At 41.7% G+C, this 19,995-nt stretch overlaps 1 protein-coding gene and 1 long non-coding RNA gene across 3 annotated transcripts in view; one reads left to right on the top strand and one right to left on the bottom strand.

Moving 5' to 3' along the window:
• KLF12 (KLF transcription factor 12) overlaps nt 1-13,518 on the bottom strand; it is a 232,562-nt gene extending 219,044 nt beyond the window's left edge. For both annotated transcript variants that reach the window (XM_053935016.1, XM_053935018.1), the window contains exon 1: nt 13,430-13,518. The gene's annotated coding sequence lies outside the window, so the exon portion shown is untranslated. The remainder of the gene's footprint in view (nt 1-13,429) is intronic.
• Nucleotides 13,519-15,902: 2,384 nt separating this feature from the next.
• LOC128783869 (uncharacterized) lies at nt 15,903-19,625 on the top strand. The gene is made up of 3 exons (XR_008429253.1): nt 15,903-16,026; nt 18,980-19,138; nt 19,292-19,625. It is a non-coding gene; the product is annotated as an uncharacterized LOC128783869 (long non-coding RNA).
• Nucleotides 19,626-19,995: the final 370 nt, after the last annotated feature.

Here is a 19,995-nt window from a genome sequence, read left to right as displayed (position 1 = left end):
CTTGGACCATTTATGTCCTCTCCACACTCCTTAATTTAGTAGTTTCTCTCCTCTGCATCCTATCTTCATCCCAGAGAAGAACAATGCACAGAGTTCAAGAGAACAACTGGGAAACAGATGGACAGAACAGAAATACTTTCCCAAGATCCTGGAGGCAGAACAAACACAAGGACACATAGAAAAGGCAGACCACACCCAGACTGCAAGGAGAGGAAAGGACCCCCAGGACCCTCATGCTGGATTGCAAGCAAAGTCACGGTCACCTCAAACCTTAGCTGTCCCAGTTACAGAAGAGCAGGATGAAATAAATGGAGTTGCTTTCCATGTAGCAACTTTTGAGGTACACAAGCTTTTCCAGAGGTAATACAAGACACCAGCACTGAGCCACCACATGCAGCTCCAGCTGCCTATGGCACCAGCCCAGAAACCAAGGGGTTACTGCTTCACCACGCTGTTTTCAGGAACTGCTGCAATAAATCCTCAGCAGGGCTCCAGGGACCTATAACATGCTATGTCATCTATAACACAAAAATGTAAATAAGGTATGACTGGGTCTTACATTTAGAATTGTGCAATAGAATCAATTTTTGCATTTAAAAAACCCTAAAACCTCAAAAGTAAAAACAGATAAAAGGGCTAACAGTCGTTGCATGGAGAAAGCAAGAGCAACATTACTGGTGAAGAACAAGAAACAACACCTTAACATTCCACTTGAATAAAAAAATTGAATCAGTATTAGCCTTTGAAGGGAAAAGATTTTAAGCTCATGACCACAAATGCTTTAGGATCACGTTTCTTCTTTGCCATGCAAAGCACTGTACTCAGATGACAGAGTTCAGAAGTTCTGTGTCGAGAAGTTCATGAACTTCATTCAGGAGCCTTGCATATCACTGCCAGATAGCACAGGGCTATTTCTTAATAAACTGGTGGCTCCTGAACATAATGATCATCAACAGTAACAAGCTCAACAGAGGAAAGTGAAAGCATCCCACTGGAAGCCTTCACAGGCACCGCACTGAAGAACAGTCTGTCAAGGAGGAGGAATTGGAGCAAATGCTGGGACTAACAAATCACCAAAAGTCAACTGGATCTTAGAAAGGTGGTACCTTTCCTCACAGGCCAATTTGTTTCACAGTAGCAGTGCATGAGGTGACTGTAAAATCAGCTTTGTAATGTGTTTCATTTTCCTTTTTTAAAGCACAGATAAGTAAACACCCATTTGGACTTCTCTCATGAGCATAAAGAGACATTCTTTCATCAGAGAGTCTCCACTGGGCTGAGATGTGTTTTTAGTGCTCTTAACCTGGTTCATTTTGCTCTCAAGCAGCTTGAAGCATTAATAAAACCTTTCCTCTGACCACCACTTTCTAGTTTCCTAACTTGTTGCACAAGGCTAGACTGCACAATGGTTCTTGTTTCCAGCCCTGATCCTTCTCACAGGATCTGCACTAGTTACGTCAATTTGCAAAAAGAAAGTAAAACAGCCAACAAGCTTCCTTCTCCCTCTTTGAGGAAGAAGCAAATAACCTTTTCAGCTGTACTGCTTTTTGATAGCTCTGTGTCCTACATCATTTTGCCTAGCTCCATGACAAAGTAGAAAGGAAGTTATCACACTGAATGAAACAACACAATGAAAAAACTGGCAAGCAAAAAAAATCTTGCTTTGGCCTTTAGTTGCTATTTCAGGAAGACAAGGAGAAGGCAGGGAAAAAAATTTGAGAAAGGCACACCTTTAGTTTCCCTGCAAAATAAGGTTACTTATGATCACAGTTTTGAAGTCAGAATATGCAGAAATTAAGTTTTATTTAGATAACTGTATCTCTTTGAAGTCTGAGGAAATAGAGCAGTGTAAACCTAAGCACTGAAAAATGTCCCCAAAAAAGATGAAATAATTTAAGTGAAAAGGTCCGGTTTGTTTGAGTACTAGCAGGGCTTCAAAGGTAAGATTACCGTTAAAGAGCAAAACTTCCCCAAGTTGAGCAAAGCTTAGCAAAATTGCCAGGTTTTCTTAGTAACTCTTTTAAAACTGGTATGATTAATGAAAAGCAGTTGCAGTGGAGAGGGAGCACACTGTCCCAGTAACAGCATTATAAAATTTGAAATTATCTAGAAAAAGCATAGGAAGAAAAAAACAAAAAAATAAAAAATAAACAAAAAAAAAAAAAAAAAAAAAAAAAAAGCCACCAGAGCAAAAGACTTGAAGGTCTGAGAAGTGCAGCACCAGGTAAATATATGAAACACTGGAGCCTGGGTGCTCCTGCTCAGCTGGTACCTTTGGCCTATGAGCATTCTATTTCATACTTTAGATAATACACTGAATAGACATGTCCAAAGGGGCACCTGAGAACTGGGGTGTCAGTGTCATCAGCTGAGAATAAATCAAGTATTTGAAAAAATTATTTTCATATGCAGTTTCACAAAGCAAGAGTAGCTGGCCAATCCTACCTTTGACAATGTTTGGAAGGAGCAGGTTAACCAAGGCTGCTCCAAAACCTGTCTGGTAAAGAAATGGCTTTTTCCTGTAACACTATTTTATGTTCCAATGAAAAATTCTGACTCTTATTTAAATTTTTCACCAAAATTACATTTGAACTTATGAAACCAATTTACATTCCTTCTTTCATCAATGCCCAAGCAGTACCCATTTGCTGTTAAAGTTTCAAAGGAACTACTTACCCTATAAAAAACACAGACTAAACAAAACTGAAACACAAACTAATCAATAAGCAGGTGCAGAACAGAATATCTTATTTCTCACAGTTTATTCAATCGCCACAAATTACTGGATCATTCAGAAGTTGAAAAAATCTACCATGAGCAAATTAAACTAGGTAAAGATGTTTCTCTTACAGTATTTGAATATAAACAATATGCTGAAGGGTGATAGCTACTAGTTCTAAAACTCCCCAGGGTATTTTTAACAGAAATTGAGTTTTTCTTAATAAAGAAATACTATTTTTCCTTTATTCATTGTAAAAGTTAATTATACACTAATACAATTTATTAAGATATTTAAAGAAACCTGGCATATCAAAAAGAAATCAAGATATTATTAAAAATTATTTTATTGGTGTTTTCCATAGTTTACGAGTTCTAAGTGTAGTTGACAAAGTCAATTGTAAAACTGAACTACCTAGTAAATCAGAAACAGATCAGCCATACTGCAATATTAAACATCTGAAAATTCAAACACAGCAAATGATCATTAATTCCACAAACTTTTAAAATATACAGGAATACATACAATGCATTTGCTCAAATAACAATTTGAGTATACTCTGTGTAAAGACTATTTCATCTGCTGTGTATCAGCACACTAAGCATCACTTACCCAAAAGACAGCACTAGGAATGGAAAATGAGTAAGAACTGTAGAAACCAAACAAGATTTAAATTGATTGTGTAAATCAAGTTTTCCTGCCCACTACTTTGAAGTTAAAATTATTTAAATCAATTCACCGTCTTTAACAACCACAAAGTAAACACTGTTCAATTATGCATATTCTGAAAATGAAGACAGAGAAGGAACTGACAGGAGACTGGTTGACCACTCATTTAAGAGACAGAAGTGTAACAAGGTTAAGTGGCTGGAAGCCAAATATATGGCTAAATTCAGGGAAGAAATAATGCATAGAGATTAGAGTAATTATAACCACTGGAACAGCTCACCGAAGGTGACAGTTGATTGCCCACTGCATTAAGATTTTTACATTACAAACATCTACTCACAGGATGTTCCAGCTCCAAGAGATCATGCACGGTTTGCATAGGACAAGGTGATACTCTACTGATGGCATTATTGAAATTGAATTAGATGATCACAATAGTCTCCTCTGATACACAAATCAATGAAACTACAATTTGACCCCATGAGAGATACTATAATATGTATTTCTTCTCACTTCACCGCATCCTGCCTCCAGTGAGCATACTGAATTTGACTTGTAAACCTCCTGTGCTATCTGCTTAAATGCCAACCCATCCACCACCACCTAAGACTCTGAACATCCGTGGCTAAATTCCAACTTGTTCATCCAGGCAGAAATCCTTAAAAGTCTTTGCAACTTCCATCCCTGTCTAGTTAAATGTGGCTTTGTGGGTTCACTTCTTCTATGGCATTTCAACACTGGCAAGAACTTTTAGGACACGATTTCTGTACTTTACACAGCTGCCAAGAGCTGTGTAAAAAGAGCTTCAAAAGAGCTGAAATCTAGTCATTCAACTTTTAAACTGAAAATTCTATGTCTATCAAATACTGACTGGAATTACTGGTTTAGATCATACCAAATGATTACCATACTATGAGTCTCATTTCTGTTCTCTCCTTCAGAAATTACTGTTACAGATTCTTTGAGAGATTTGAATTTCTGGGTTTTCTGAACTAGTTCTAACACTGTTGAACACAAGGAGAATATTTCCACTGATTATTTTCGTATTTCTAATACATAAAGAAATGTATGAATACAATATGAAAAGACTTTTCACACTAACCTCACGTTTCTATTTTTGATATCACAGTAATATGCAAGGAGTCAGCTTGGGTATAGCACTAACCCTAGCCTGCTCTGATCTGCTGAAAGACACTAAGGTAACCCCCAACCAAATGCAGGTAACACCTTCACCCCACCTTTCCCTCTCTCTGCCACAGAAAGCCATGCTTTCAGGAGGGCAGGCCTGCTCCAAGGGCTTGACAGCTAGGCACTGAACTACTGAGACTATAATCCTTATGCAAATCGAGTAGCAATTTCAGCAAATACACACACACACATATATATATATAAATGTAATCTATAAAGGCTTCTTTGGTCAGATGTCTTGAAAACACAACTGTACAAGTAGAAATGTTAAAAAAAACTGGGGGGGGGGAGTAGTTAAAGTGGCTAGGGTTTTTGTTAAAGGGAAGCCACTTTCAAATAATCCAGTATCCAGAAAATGCAGTTGCTTTTAAGAATTCAGCATCTTTTTAATGACAAAGTGATTAAGGGAAGGGTTACAGCAAGAGGAAGAGAGCAGCATTCCTTGCCTAAAGAGAGGCTGAGCAGCGCTGCTGGCAAGAGGCAGAAAGCAGCGCAATAATTAAACATACAAGGATGAGAACTGATGGATGGGAACAAGCAGCATCAACTGCACTTAGAATCCATCACAAGAAGAAACTTCCTTCTTTTACTTTAATTCCTCCTTTTTATTTCCTTTTTGTTTTGTAAGCCACACAAGCGGAACTTCAGTAGTACTGGGGGGAGATGTGGGATCTGAAAGTACAAATATCTTTTATTTCTGTTGATGGACTTCAGGCTATGACTTCAAGAGGACTTGGGTACCAAACCACTATGCTCCTGATACTGTCCCTACTATAGAAAATCCCAGCCTGACTGCATCTACCTGCTCTCAAAATACATGGGCTAAGTTAAACACCAAATAACTAAAGCCACAAGAAGAGCTCACAGAAACTGCTATTCCTTCTTCACCACCACCAAACCCTTCAGGGCCTCCAGTGCTTCTCCCATGATTTGAGCACTGTCAGTGATCTCTCACTTATTTTTTTAACAAGTACAATGTACTCATTTACATGTGAACTAAACATCTGAGACTTCCTGTACTGTCAGCCAACAGAGGGGTTTTCTGAAGGTCTTTTGACCATAAAAATATTCTGGTGTCGTGATTTTAGTACACACTTCTGAGGCGAAGATGAGCTAAGCTCTTCTTTTTTGGAAAAGGAAAGTATTTTATTCAAACTCTCCATCAGAACTGACTTAGGCAGGTGTCTGTGATTGCTATGCATAGAGTTCAGTCTTCCATCCCTGCCTATCCCACATACTTCTTTAGCATCGCAATGCAGAAGAAATGCTGTGTTCCTAAATCCAGCAACACGTGAAACCCTAAGGAAGCACATCTCCAGCAAGCACAAAATAAATCTATCTCATATACTGGCTGGGATGCAAAGCAGAGAATGTGCACTAAATCTCTCTTTTTTTTTTTTTTTTTTTTCAGTTTACTATGTTTAATTGTATGATGTGACTACTGTAAACTTTATCCCACTGAAGCCACAATCAAAAATTACAAATCTACCATCTTCTCAAAATAGGAGGTCTCCAAGTATTAAGATACACTCTTTCAAGATAGACATTTTAGCCAAATGTTGATTTAGCTGAATATATATTTTGAAAGTAAAAATAAAAATGGCAATGATATCAGAAATAGCACCCTCCAAATCTGCCTCCTAACTAGACGAACTCCGCATGCTCTCACTTTCAAAACCTCATTTTTTCCTTTCAAAATTGTGTAGGGCACTGTCTATACAAAAGATTTCCTTGGCCAAATGGAACAAGGGAAAAATTAAGTCACCTTGTAACTGTTACCAATTTATAGAAAGTGGAAAGCAATGTTTTTCTCTAGTTTTTTTTCTTAAGAAAAATTTTTCAATTCCCACTTGGAATTTTCTTGCAACTGAAAGATTCTCTGAAAAAGGATCTGGAAGAGCTCCAACTACTGTCCAACACTTTAAAAGATTTTAAAGTGTCATCAATCACAAGTCTTTACATGCTCTTCTAGAGCACTGCCAACTCGTATTTGAAGACTAACTCAAAAGTGTTTCATGCCAGCATTAAACACTCAAAATAAAGACAGATACAAAAAAAAATCTACATTATTCTGATTTTAAGTTAATTCTTGTTCAGATTCCTGTCCAATGTTACTTCATAGTATTAATAGTCATTATCTTCCTTTTTTTTCTATGAGGAATTGGCAATTGATATCATTAATCCTAAATATCTCAGTGGCTACCTCAGATGACAACCTATTATTATATCTGCTATAAAATGTCCCTTCAATTTTCTGCAGACCATCTGAAAATGCTGGTACCATGGGGAAAAAAACAAAGTAATAACACCCATGGTAAATACCAAGTCACAAGTATTCTTTGAAACTAACGTAACAAATTTCTAATACTACATATTCCAGTTAACAAACTTCAATTATTTCAACAGAAATGCTCAGTAACTCGTTCTTCAAAGTCTGATTTGAAAGTATCTTAGAACACCGTGTATCTGAACCAGCCACTTCTGACAACTTTGGTAGTTAAAAAAAAAAAAAAAAAAAAAAAAAAAAAAAAGAGGCAAAAGAAATCAGTACTTTTTCTGTAAAGAGTACCGTTTTTGAAAGATTTTCTCTCAGGTATCCACAGCGAGAAAATACTGGGTTACATATAGCTGCCTTTACTCCTGTCAATGGCAGCATCTCAAGACTTGAACAAAGTATATGAGAATTACAGCTCACTCACACTCAAAGGCTTCCCGAGCTCACTGATAGCATCTCCAGCTCTGCAAATGGACCTGACCTTATTTCCAGCTTTCCAGCTGGCCTGAGCTCTGTGCACACACCGCTTGCACCCACGCAGCCTGCCAGCATCATTATGCTGCCCATGCTGCTGTCAGGGACCTCTAAGGCTCCAGAACAGAGACGCAACACCACCACCAGAAAAGCTCTTCTTGGGCAAGGCAGAGAAATTATTTAGGCAGTCAGCAGGAGGATCAGCATTAGCACGCAAAACCTTGTGCTCTTTGCTGCTCTGACCACTGGACAACACCCCGCATTAATAAGGAATTAGGGTCACTGCTTACCACCTTAAGGAGAGAGTAGCAAAGTGCCTGTCCCAGGTGACACATGACAAAAACGAGTCTAGAACTCGGGTCTCCCGACACGATACATCATCTGATTAATTATCCCCTTAGCGGCGCTGATGTCCAAGGTCATGCATTTGATTGTTCTATGTTTAAACAACGAGAACACACTTGCCCCACAGCCAGGCCAGGAACAAAGCTCGGGATTTTTGAGTCCCATCATTACTCTGCTATGTAGCAAATACCGTGCCAGCCATTAGCAAAGAGCACGCCTCATTCCCCTCCTGAAGGCTGGTTCACAGAGAGGACAAAAGCTTGCTACTGCAAACCAGACATTCCTTAACTCAAGTGGTGCTGGTCTGCACTGCAATGCCTAACCCTGTTATTGCCAGCACTGCCAGAAACCCACGAAAGGATAAACACCATTGCACACGAGGGCGTTTGTGTTAAGAAACAAACAAAAAAAAAAAAAAAAAAAATTTTGTGTATAAGTAAATAAGATTTAAAAAAAACCGCAAGACATTACTAGGATCGCATTCATTGGGTCAGAAGTGTCAGCGTGTGAGTCTTGGCCAACTTTATTTAGTATCACTAAACATATACTTTTAATAGTCTTCAATCATAGCATCTCCCTTGATCCTGACAAACAGTTTTAGCTCAAATAAACCTTAGCTTTTTCATCCTTGTGATTTTACTGAACTTAAAAAAAAAATCAGCTAGCCAACACTGAGGTAAGTCCTACCCTTGTAGCTGTGGCTGAAGGGACTCTTCTGGCACAGGAGTTGATGTGTACAGATGTTGAGTGCATGAAGAAACAGAGAGTATAAAATATACAGTCCCTGAATATACATCACATGATTTACATATTCACTCCCAAGTTTTACCATGTATTTGAGAAACACTGGGATGGCTCATGCCACCATGCCATCCCAAAAATCCAAGAAATTATAGAAATAGCTACAGAACCAAGACATACCATAATTCAAATTTGTCTTCTCCAGATCAAAACACATTCTGCAGCAGACATAGATACAAAAAAAAAAAAAAAAGTACATAATAATTCAATTTTGGTTTAGTCCCAAGTTTAGATATGGCTTTATAATTAATAAGAAGAGCTGTTACACTGAACTCAAGAAAGTCCACACAATCTCAATGTTACATACAACACAGATACAGATACACTTTCTGGGCAAAGACACGTTCATTTTCCCTCTTCTTCCTATCTCTCAGTATTATTTTAAGAGTTCTCTGCAATCAAAAAGTAAACAGAACTAATTAAAGAACAGTCTATCTTTTTCACATTGTAGAATAACAGAATATTCTGACTTGGAAGGGACCTGCAAGATCACAGAGTCCAACTCTTAAATGAATGGCCATACAGGGACAGAACCCACAGCCTTGGCATTATTAGCACCATGCTCTGACCAACTAAGCCAATTCCCTATAGCCATTGCTTGGGAGCAAACAAGAGCACAGACTTCATACAAACTTCAAACCTGTTAGTCACACCAAACTTGGCAGAAGTATGAAAAAGTTCACATATTCAGGGCACAAAATCTAAGCAAACTTTCTGCACAGAAGATTCAAAATGCAAACACAGCATGATTATGGCTGGAATTTATATACATATATACATACACACACATATATATATAAAAACCAAAACTGACTCCACAGCTTTCTTCAAACTGGTCCAATTTCACCCACTTTTGCAACAGTGCCACAAGGTCTGACCAACACTTCAGTCAAGTTTGTCAACATATGTCTAGCTATAAACTAATGCAATCATGTTGACACTGAATCATCAAACATAACTTTTGCTGTTGTTTGGGGGTTGAGTTTAGCAGCAATTTAAAAAAAAATCATTCAGTTGAAGCAAGGGGACTGTCTAAAGTTCAGTTGTTGACCACAGGGTAAGATTACATGGAACTTTTTCCAATGACAATGTTAACAGTGTCCTCAGTACTTCAGTGCAAAAGCATTTCTCCTTTCTAGTGTAAGCATGAATTAAAAAAAAAAAATTCTTTTTTACTGCATAGGAAACATAGTCATTTCATGCTTTCACATTTTGCACTCACATGATTCAAAACTTATCTTACAGATACAGCACAGTGCAATTGGCACAAGGGAAAGGAAAACCCTCAACCTGGCTGCTCAACACTTTACTTAACAACTCACTTTGAAACAATATGTTTATTACATGTTGTCCTCTAAGCAGGAAAAGTGAGCATGCTTGTGTTTGCAGCTCCTCCTCTTTCAAAGACGCACAGCTGCAGCTGTAGTAAACAACCACTAGTCAGGAGCTGAGAAGGTCAAAGTCTGGGTGCTGCATCCATTTCAGCTTTTCTAAAAACAAATTTTTTATTTCAGGAAATTAATTTTTTGACTCATTTTGTAGTTATATCAAGGAAAGGCTAACCACAATCATTCTCCAACAAAAGAAACCAAGACATGGTATTTCAAAAGCCACAAGCAAGACACTTCAGTAAAAATAAAGTGTTTTCAGATCTCCATCTTTATTAATGAACAAACACATCATTCACACTCTCTTATTTTACTTGATTCAAACTAAGACTTGATCAAAACCAACTTTGTACCGATGAGACCTGTTCCACAAAGCAAACAACATTTACTGAAGGAAAGAGCAAGGAGGTTGGCCATGCAGAGAAGTGGTGCCAGCAGCCATGCAAGGTTCACAGAGGTCATCCAGCAGCCTGAAGCAAGGAGGCTACAGCACTCTGTCTCTGGGAATGCTTGCATAAGTGGACATCATGCACCCAAGCCATGAGAAAGGGAACTCAGCTTTCCATTATTTTACAGACCATCCAAAATCTAACCAATGGGATACCCTAGCGGCACTGAAAACTCCATCAAATTACACAGACATTCTTCAACCCTCCTGTGCAACAGAGAGCTCCCCAAGCACCCAGGAAAGGCATTGCCCACTTTCCTCAAATACATGGTCTGTATTTCTATTTAACCATGGTGGCTATCATCACATACCACCTTGGTCTAGGCAAAAAGGAAAACAGTCACTACCAAAGGGTTCTGCAGCCCAAGCCCTTTGCTGACCCCATTCTAACATCTCCCAGGGGAAGAGCTATTTCAGCCCCACATTTCTGCCTCCTCTCATCTGGAGTGAAACTGCTCATGCATGTTCAGGTCTGGCAGATCCTGACAGAAACAGCTGGCAGAGGACTCCACGATTAGCCTGTCCTGGAATCTTAAAGTTTATTTTTAAAAGTTGTTACACAGAGTCTTCTTGGGCTGTCAGGGGACTTTCCAGAAAAGGCTTTTTCTACAAGAAAGCAAAGAAAGGCCTGCAAATCTTATCATTAACTACTGCTGGGTGAAAAAAAGACAGAATTAAAATTACATTATTTCCCATCCCCTCTATTTACACATCTCATATTGCCTCACTATCGGAAACAGAAAACAGACAGTATCTCCCATATTCTAAACTCCTTTCCAGCCAATCCAGACTAGGTGCACTCACTCATCAAATGACTTATGAAATACATCTATGTCAAAAAGCTTTTTTCCCCACAAAAAAGGGGCTTCTCTGACTGCTGCCCTCCTCCCAGTTCCAGGTGCCACGCACCGTTAAAAAAAAAAAAAAAAAAAAAAAGGTGGGAAAAAATACTAAAAGGGGAGAGAAAAAGAATCAAAAAGAGGAAAATGCCACCACTGTTGTTCTGGAGGCAGTGGGGGGAGCGGGCGGGGGTGCTGGCCCGGGGAGGGGCGCGCATGGGTGTCACCGAGGGGGTGATGTCATCCACCAGCCTCCAGCCCGGGCACCTGCCAGCAGCAGCGCAGCAGCGGCTGCCAAAGCCTCCGGCAGCACGGGGAGGGGAAAAAATAAGAAGACGGTGGGAAAAAAAAAAAAAAAAAATCCGCAATATTTCCCTTCGCTATGCGCGGTTGGTTTGTGATGATAGGTGACATGCCAGCTTGCAGAGAGCGGTTTCAACTTGATTACGTCCCATTAGAAAGATATTCAAGACACTCCCCCTCTCCCAGCACGAATAATAAATTAAAAAAAAAAAAAGCAGCCTCAGTTTATGCAGCCTTACGTCACTAATCAAATGCTCCTATCGCCCCATCTGTGACCTATTCAGCACAGCTACTAATCCCACGCTGCGACCACTTTGCTGTTCCTGTGCATTTCAGACTTGCAGACCAACCAGAGAGCAGAAAATGGAGCCCATATGCCAGCGCTATATAAAGCAGTCTCGCAAAGTTGCCGCGAATAATCTACCTGCCGTGGCGAGACAGCAGAAAAGTGAAAAGAAAAAAAAAAAAAAAAAAAGGGTAGTGGAAGGAGGAAGAAGAGTACCATTTACTTCACGATAGGTAATTAAAAAACTAAACTAGTTTACTGTCTTGCTCAGGGGAAGGGGGGCTGCCAAGAGCTAGCAAGATTTTACAGACCCCGATCAAGTGAACTTCTCTTCAGTGCTTCCTACCGAAACGGCTCGTACCTCCTCCCTAAGCGCACAAAATACCTTCTTTCCCAACCAAGCCCGTTTGCAGGACTGAATGCCACGCCAAAATCCGAAAAAAAAAGCCCAAAAATACGCTGTCTGGACCGGAGCATCGCATCCCTGCAAACCACGGGGAGGAGAATATAAAATAACCCGTCTGGTGGTAGCTCCTATCCGCCACCTCCAAAATCCTGCACCACCGCTGGACGTTGGGGGAGGCGGATAGGAACCACATCTCATCCCAGAGGAAATTTCATCCCAGCAGCGGAAAGCTTTCGGAGGGCTTCACAGGGTGACGCTGATGCCATGGGGTAACCCACCTCCCGCAGCGGCTCTGGGCTCACGCGTTCCATGTAAATACCAGCGGTTTGCTCCCCAAGCTCCCGACTTCTGCAAGAGCGAGCATTTGTTCCACAGAAGATCATTATTTCTGTAGAAGGTAATACAGCACGACACTCCTGCTTTTTTTAATTTTTCCCCCCATAGAGGGTTATAGTCCGATTTTTCCCCCCCATACAGCGTCACACTCCGATTTTCCCCTCCATCGAGCGCTACACTATACTTTTTCTGATATTTGTTTTTATATATTAATTGCCTAGCCCCGAATGCGCACGGGGGCCGCCCGCCCCCACCCACACCCCCTCCGGGGACGGCAGCACAAAGGACTGGGCGCTCCCGGCTTACTGCTCATCACTCCCCGCTTATCGCTTTTTATTTCCCCCCCTCGCCTTTTTCACCGCCACCCCCACCCCTTTTTTCCCCCTCCGAGAGCCTCAGCAGGAAAGTTGAGGGAAAAGTTCGGGCCGGCGCCTAGCACCCTACCCCGGTATCGCTGCCGCCGGGGCACCGGCAGGGATGGAGGGAGGAGGGGATGGATGGAGCGGGGGAGGGAGCGGGGGAGGGAGGGCACCGCCGTTAACCCCCGGCTCGCCCCGGCGGCGCCGGGGGAAGCGGGGGGGGGCGCCCTGCCCCCCCGCCTGTTCTTTAAAATTATTTAACTTCAGTATAGGAGCAATATTTTGTTTGTTTGTTTTTTTAAATAGAGGCTGGCTGGGACAGCAGCAGCAAAACCCACACACATTAGCCGTTTATCCTGCTAAGAAAGGGAATCGGCACAGACCTGAGCAGAAGCGGCAGAGCAGGAGAAGAAACTGTTTCCTTCCCTGACACAGGGTCTCCGCTCTGTGTCTGTCTGTCCGCCCGCCCCGCGCTGCCCGGGCAGTGCCCCGCGCACTCGCACCCCGCACCGGCGGAGGCAGCCGGCGGCCGTCCCCGGGAAATGAATGGGGGCAGCCCGGGGAGCCGCGGCGCTCGCTCGCCACCGACTTACCCGCGTCACATGATGAGCCCGGGCAGGGTGGGCCGGGGGTGGAGGCTCCCGGCGCCGCCTGACCGCGCCTCGCGTGGGGCCGCCGCGACACCCCGCCGGCCGCTCAGACAAAGGGTCCGGACCGGTGTCCCCCTCCCCAGCTCCCGGCCCCTGCTCCGGCCACGGCGGGCGCCGGTGGCGTCGCTGGCATGCGGCGCGTCCCCGCCCCCACCGGCAGCCGGGCGGAGGAAGGGAGGGAGGGGCCGCGCCCCCGCCCCGCGGCCGCCCCGGTGCGCCGCCCGCCCCGCCCCGGGGGGTGGGGACGGGAACGCCCGGCCGCGCCTCCCCCTCCCGGCCCCAGCCCCGGCCCCGGCCCGGCCGCGGGGAGGGGCAGGGCAGCGGGGCGCCGCGGGGAGGGGCTGGGCGCGGCCGGCAGCGGGGGCGCCGAGGGGAGGCCCGGGGCGAGGGGGCGCCGAGGGCGGGGCGGGGTAAGGAGGCGCCGGGGGAGGCTCAGGGGGGTGCGGGGCCATGGGGGAGCCCGGGGGGAACTCGGGGCTCTGGGAGCGCGGAGGGTACATTGAGGGGGGCGAGGCGCTGGGGACGCCTGGGGGAGCCCTGGCGGTACCAGGCGGAGGGGAGCAGAGGGGAGCTCCGAGGGGTCGGCGCGGGCGGTAGCAGCGCTGAACGGGCCCTGGGGGGACACGCGGTCGCGGCACCGGGGGGCGTCCCGGGGGCAAAGGACACACTGGGCGATGTGTCCGCCCCAGGGCCGCGCCGCCAGAGGATCTGGCTGGGCCTGGCCCCCGCTGTTACCTGGGGCTGTGCTCTGCAAGCCTTTCCCTTCTCTTTTATTTTGTTTTCTTCGCACAGCCAGACTGCAGCTCGTGAGAAGTATGCGAGGCGTGGGGTTGTGGTTTCTTTTTTTTTTTTTTTGGTCAGCGCTTGTAAGCCCGAGTCGCGCCCCTGCAAACTGAGAACTTCCTTTATGTGGAAGATTTTTCTCACGTAAGGGCTGCGGATACTGTGTTGTAAAGGTTTTAATAACAACATATAGAGAAACAGATTCCGTAGTCTTAAAGTTTGTTTAAAGCACAAAATCTTTGTTACATTCACGTTTTAAAAGAACTTTCAGAACCTTAGGAAACAATATAAACTCTAAGAGTCAGTTAAACCTTTAGAAGTAAATCTCTATTTCTTTTCGCAAGCATTCTTACACGTGTTTACACCGTGAAGTATTTTGGTGGAAGGATCCTCCTGGTCCATGCCTGGGCAGTATTGAAGCTATTAAGCTGGCTTGACAGGTTACCTAGGGATTCTCTTGCCTTGGAGAGCCTTTTGTTAATGTAAAGCTGCTGTGGTTGTTTTCTGCCTCCTCCCCTGTGGTTGGTGTTGCATAAAGTAAACACGGTGTGGCCAGAGCACAGGTGAGCTTTGACCATCGCTGCCTGCTCAGATGGTTTCTGGCCAGTGGTCGGGGGCCATTCAATTTAAGGAAACTTAATAGCCTTTTGAATAACCAGGATGCTGTGCTGGCCCCTGGCAGAAGCCATGGTCAGAGCAGGTACAAAACGGCAAGTTCTTTATGAGTCCCACCCCTTATTGTCTCAAATTCACAGTCAGCTCAACAGTTCCTGAGAGTCCCCATCATAACTATTACTGGGTAAATAAAAAGCAAAAAGAGGGATGGATCCCATGTCTAGGAGGTTGGCCTCTCATGTGGAGGTGTTTGTAAATGCCCATACAGCTCGTGTATTTGCACAGAAAGCCGGGTGGAGTGCAGGTAAATAATTGCTGCTAAAATGCTATTACTTTCAGTAAATACAAACTAATATTTGCTGCTCATCACAGTATTTACTGAGGAAGCCAGAAGAACCAGAACCACTGTTTGTTCCTGAAGAGGATTTCATGCCAGATGCCAGAAATACATCTACTCATCTCTTTCCCTATAATGGTTCTCTCCCTCCTCTTGGCATAAATGTTTTGGATAACATAACCCTTTACTATTTGTCTCTGCATCTTACCTCTATTTCCACAAGGAAAAAAAAAAAAGGCAGAATAATAAATAAGAAATGTTAAAATGGGTATAAACAGAAATATATGTCTCCAAAAGCCATAAAAGGGATTAGGCATAATTTGCTATTGTAATGTTGCCTCTGGTCTAATAATTTCCTTTGGAGAAAAGTGAGCACAGAGTTAAAATGCAGTCTAATGACCCAAGTGACATATTTCCTATGCTAGTAATTTAGATCAGAACCAGCTCCAGCTACTCCTGGTGAGTTACATATGTGATTCATTAGATTTCACCTAAGTCAAAAGTTAACCTTGTAACACTTGTTTTAAAAGATAAAATATGCAATCCCATAGGAAGCCAGCTACTACAGAAGACAGCTGGAAGCATTCCCTGGACAGATGCATAGTTTATATTCAGATTTATCAATAAAAAAATGTGAGTATTAACAACATTCATCCTTCTTAACCACTTGGAACAGGAGCGCCGAGTGTTCTGCAGAAAAAAAACTGGTTTCTACCTACCGAGGTTAAAGGATTAATGAATACTTGGCACATGAAAAATGAATAGTGATAGCAAGAAGAAGATTGCATGTAGACAGTGTGATAAGGTGTGTAACAGAGAAACACCACATTACACACATTGCTGTGCCCTGAGAAGAAAAAGCTCATTTCCATTGAATTTCAGATAAAATATTTTAAAACATCAATATTTATTTTGTCATACTTGAAAATATTTTATTCATTTATATAAAATATCTTAAGAAATCATCTAGAAGAGGCATTGGCTGACTGACATTGGGTGATAAAATTAATTCTTTGTGAGTTTCATTATGTGCTATGTTGGCTGCTTACATGGTCTATTGCCTGCTACTAAAAACTATAACCCATATACATGAATTTGCAGGGCAGTATTTAAAGCAAAAAAATATGTGGCTACGTTTGCAAAAGGAATGTATTACATGATTATATATCAATAGATTGATACAGAAGTAGGGATATTGCACATTAGTATTTGATATATAACACAGATTTATAGAGAAATGTAGTTCTCAATCACATGCTTTTATGGAAAACCTGTCCTACTAAATCACCATCTTGGCTCACTCCATACACCTGACCCCTCTGTTTCCAGTCTCCTCTAGCTTAACAAAGCTGAGCATACATTGTCAGTTTGAAAATGTTCTGGCTTACATTTTAACACATAAATACTTTGAAAGCATTTAGTATTTATCAAGATTTAGAAAGTTCTTTTTATTCTTTTTTTTTCCCTTGAAAGTAGAAACTTTAATTATATTTCCTCTGAATCAACAGGACTTTTTAACATTTTTTCAGAAACACAGTCCTAAATTTTGAAACAGTAACCTTAATAGTGTACTGTCATATATTATTCTAAAATTAGAAAACTACTTTTGAGGCCAGGAGAACAAATCAGCCCACAGACCATTTTTGGTTGCTTGTTTTTTCTAAAGCTCGACAAGTGTGTTTATGTGTGATTTTAGACTTTTTCTGTAGTTCTCCAATTCTGCCCTATTACCTACAGAGCAGTACTACTGAATCGCTTTTATTGAGTCCCACTGCTTACAATATCAGGTGGCTCTTTCCAGTCTTCCTGTAGCTGTTCTTCCCCTAATGGAGTTTCCTAAAACTTAAAAAACAAGGTGCTACAGAATCTCCCCTTAATGTTCCTCAACCTCTCATCTCTCCTGTTTTTGTTCTCCACTGATACAAAATTTTCTTCATTGTCTTCTTTGTTTTATAATTTTTTCTTAGATCCTAATCCACGTGCAAATAAATAATACTGTTCGATGCAATTTAGCAACTTCTACCTTTAGGCATGCATTAAGGTTGTTTTTATATTAATATCCAATCATTTTTCAAAATGGAGAACGGCACCACCAGCAGAGAGCACACTGGAACCTCAGAACAAAAGAAAACAAAAAATCAATGGCATATTTTAACAATGTCTGCCTGAAATTGAGTGATTTTATAATTTAAATTAACACCAGTTTTAGAAAAAATCACTTAAGTTACCTATTGTTTATTCCATTTCAGATTGTATTCAGTTTTCTAATTCAAATAAACAACACGCAAAAAAAATCAACCTTACTACCCAAACCAAAACCTAAATGCATTTTTATTTGGCATGCATGGTTAGACAAAAGCTTTAACAAATTACATGATGCATTTTAGAAGACAGATTGTGTTCATTTGCTGAACTTAGAGAAACCTTTGGGTTGACAGATAATCAATTCAAATACCTACAGCTGAGGGATTGTATTACTAATTCCTTTCACAAGCCTTCCCTTTTGGATACAGGCAAATAAGTGTTTTCTTTGCCAAGGAATTGACCACACCAGCAGATACGACCTTTCAGGTATGGTTGCTGTCTTGCAATCAGTCCAGCCTGTGATCATTTGCCAAGTGCTTCCTCCACTCTTTCTCCATTCAAACTGGTGTTAAGCTCAACATGAATATGTGGACCTTTCCCCTTTATCTGACAGCTGCCATCAAGCATGAGAGTACAGATTCTTTTGAGCCAGGACATCAACTACTGTTTCTTTGAATCTACTTAGGAATTGTTTCAACATGCATATCACTCTGCCATTGAATGCTAAGCTTTGTAGTCAACTTCTAGGTGACCATTAACCAAAACAGTCAGTCTAAAATGTGGAAGCACAACTATCAAGTATCAGGGTTGAATTTCATGGGCCTTGCTCAAACATCAGCAGTAGTATTCCTTGGGTATGAATGTTGGAGCTTTTGGACACCATGTCTTTTTTCTGTATGTCATATAAACAAATTGTTCTTAAACAGGCTATCAGGAAATCTTTCCTTCAGCCCACTGATACTAACCCCCCCCCCTAAAAATACACAACCTAGCTCATTGCTTAAATTGTAGTGTTCGTGTAAACAGTGAAGCCTCTATGATACAATAAAGTATATAATGGAGAGTAGTTCAGTTACGCTACACAAGAGAGGAAAATTATAATCTGATATAATTAATAAGCGTGTGTTTTTCTCCAGGAACAGAGATCAAAATATTCAATTTGCCAGATTTAGACTAGCAATGTTGCCAAGACACATATTCTAGGAAAGTGGGGCCACAAAGTATTAATGCTTCACTCCCTTGATCCAAAAGCTCTGTGCCCTTTTTATAACCTTGAACTGAGATCATGCTTTTTTTTTTCTTTTTTAACTTGCCTTCTTTTAGAAAGAGCCCTTAAAGGCTTGTGATTTTATTCCAAATCCAGAGGAACAGGAGGAACAGTTCCTTATTTAGTATAATCTGAGACTGGCAAAATTTAATAGGGAGTAGGAAGTCATCAAAGGATGTCTTCTGGGGAAGGTTTGATATGTACATGTCTTTAATGTTTGGTTAACATTTTTGCAAAAAAAAAAAAAAAAAAAAAAAAAGGATATGAGCATTTCCTGGCTCTGAACACCATATCAATGCAATGTCCATGAATGGAATGGATTGCTCTGGATTTTCGTTTCAAAACTCTGTAGCTGAATTTATGAACCTAAATATCACCCTAATAAAATTTTTTATGTTATTTTAAGGTCTGTGTTCAATTCCATGATCTCAGCTCCTTGCATTAAACACTGTGTTGTTTGGTTGGTTTGGAGACCAAAAAAAAAAAGGATCATCCCTTAAACTGCTTTATAAAGAGAGGCACACAGTAGTTTCACATGAACATTAGAGCTACTACATTTCTCATGGTAAGATAGAGACACAGTATAAGACAATATTTCCAGTTTTCCCTGTAACTCCCATTGTCTTGTGTTCTCTATGGCTCCTGGTAATTTTGTGTTCCACTGTGTCTTTGTAAAACCGATGATGTCTAATTTGTTCCCTGTGTATGCGTTCCATAGGCTCCAAAAGAAGTTAAAGACCTGGAGGAGAAGATTCAAAGCCAGAAGAAATGTTTCAGAAACAGCGGCAGGTCGTGCACAGGAATAAGGAGCGTTCTGCAGTCACGTTAGCAAAGGAGAGCGTTTAGCTGGACATGGATTTTGCATCTAGTAGGCAGCCAAAAATGTCTGGGATATCTTCTTTGCAGGTATTATCGTAACAGTCTTGCATGCTTTTCCTGATAAACTTTAGGTATAACAAATATTTGCAAGAACTTATGGTTTTTATCCCAGTTGTTTTTAATTTAGCAAAGTTCTTTGTTCTCCATGGAGGTGTTAAATAAATTACAATGGAATAAATCTCCCAATACATAAGCACTTGGATGTTTTCTCTTTATTCATACAGCATTCCTCCTCCCCATCTTACAGATGCTTTCTGGTGTTACTAAAGCATTTATGTTGATAAATTTTGATTTCAAGGCCATTCAACTTGGCTTTTCCAGTAGCAGAAACTCTCGGATTCAGGAAGCATTTACCCAGCATCAAGAATGGAAGAGATTAAGAATCAGATTAGAAATGGGACAGAGCTTTGGGGAAAGGGACTTGCAGGCTGAACATTAGTCAGCAGTGCCCTGGCAGCCACGAGGGCCAACCCTGTCCTGGGGTGCATCAGGCACAGCATCATCAGCCAGGCAAGGAAGGGGATTGTCCCCTCTGCTGTGCAC

The sequence above is a fragment of the Vidua chalybeata genome, chromosome 2, assembly GCF_026979565.1.
Source record: "Vidua chalybeata isolate OUT-0048 chromosome 2, bVidCha1 merged haplotype, whole genome shotgun sequence".
Classification (NCBI taxonomy): Eukaryota; Metazoa; Chordata; class Aves; order Passeriformes; family Viduidae; genus Vidua; species Vidua chalybeata.
Note: the sequence above shows the minus strand (reverse complement) of the source record. Positions and strands in the feature narration are given on the sequence as shown.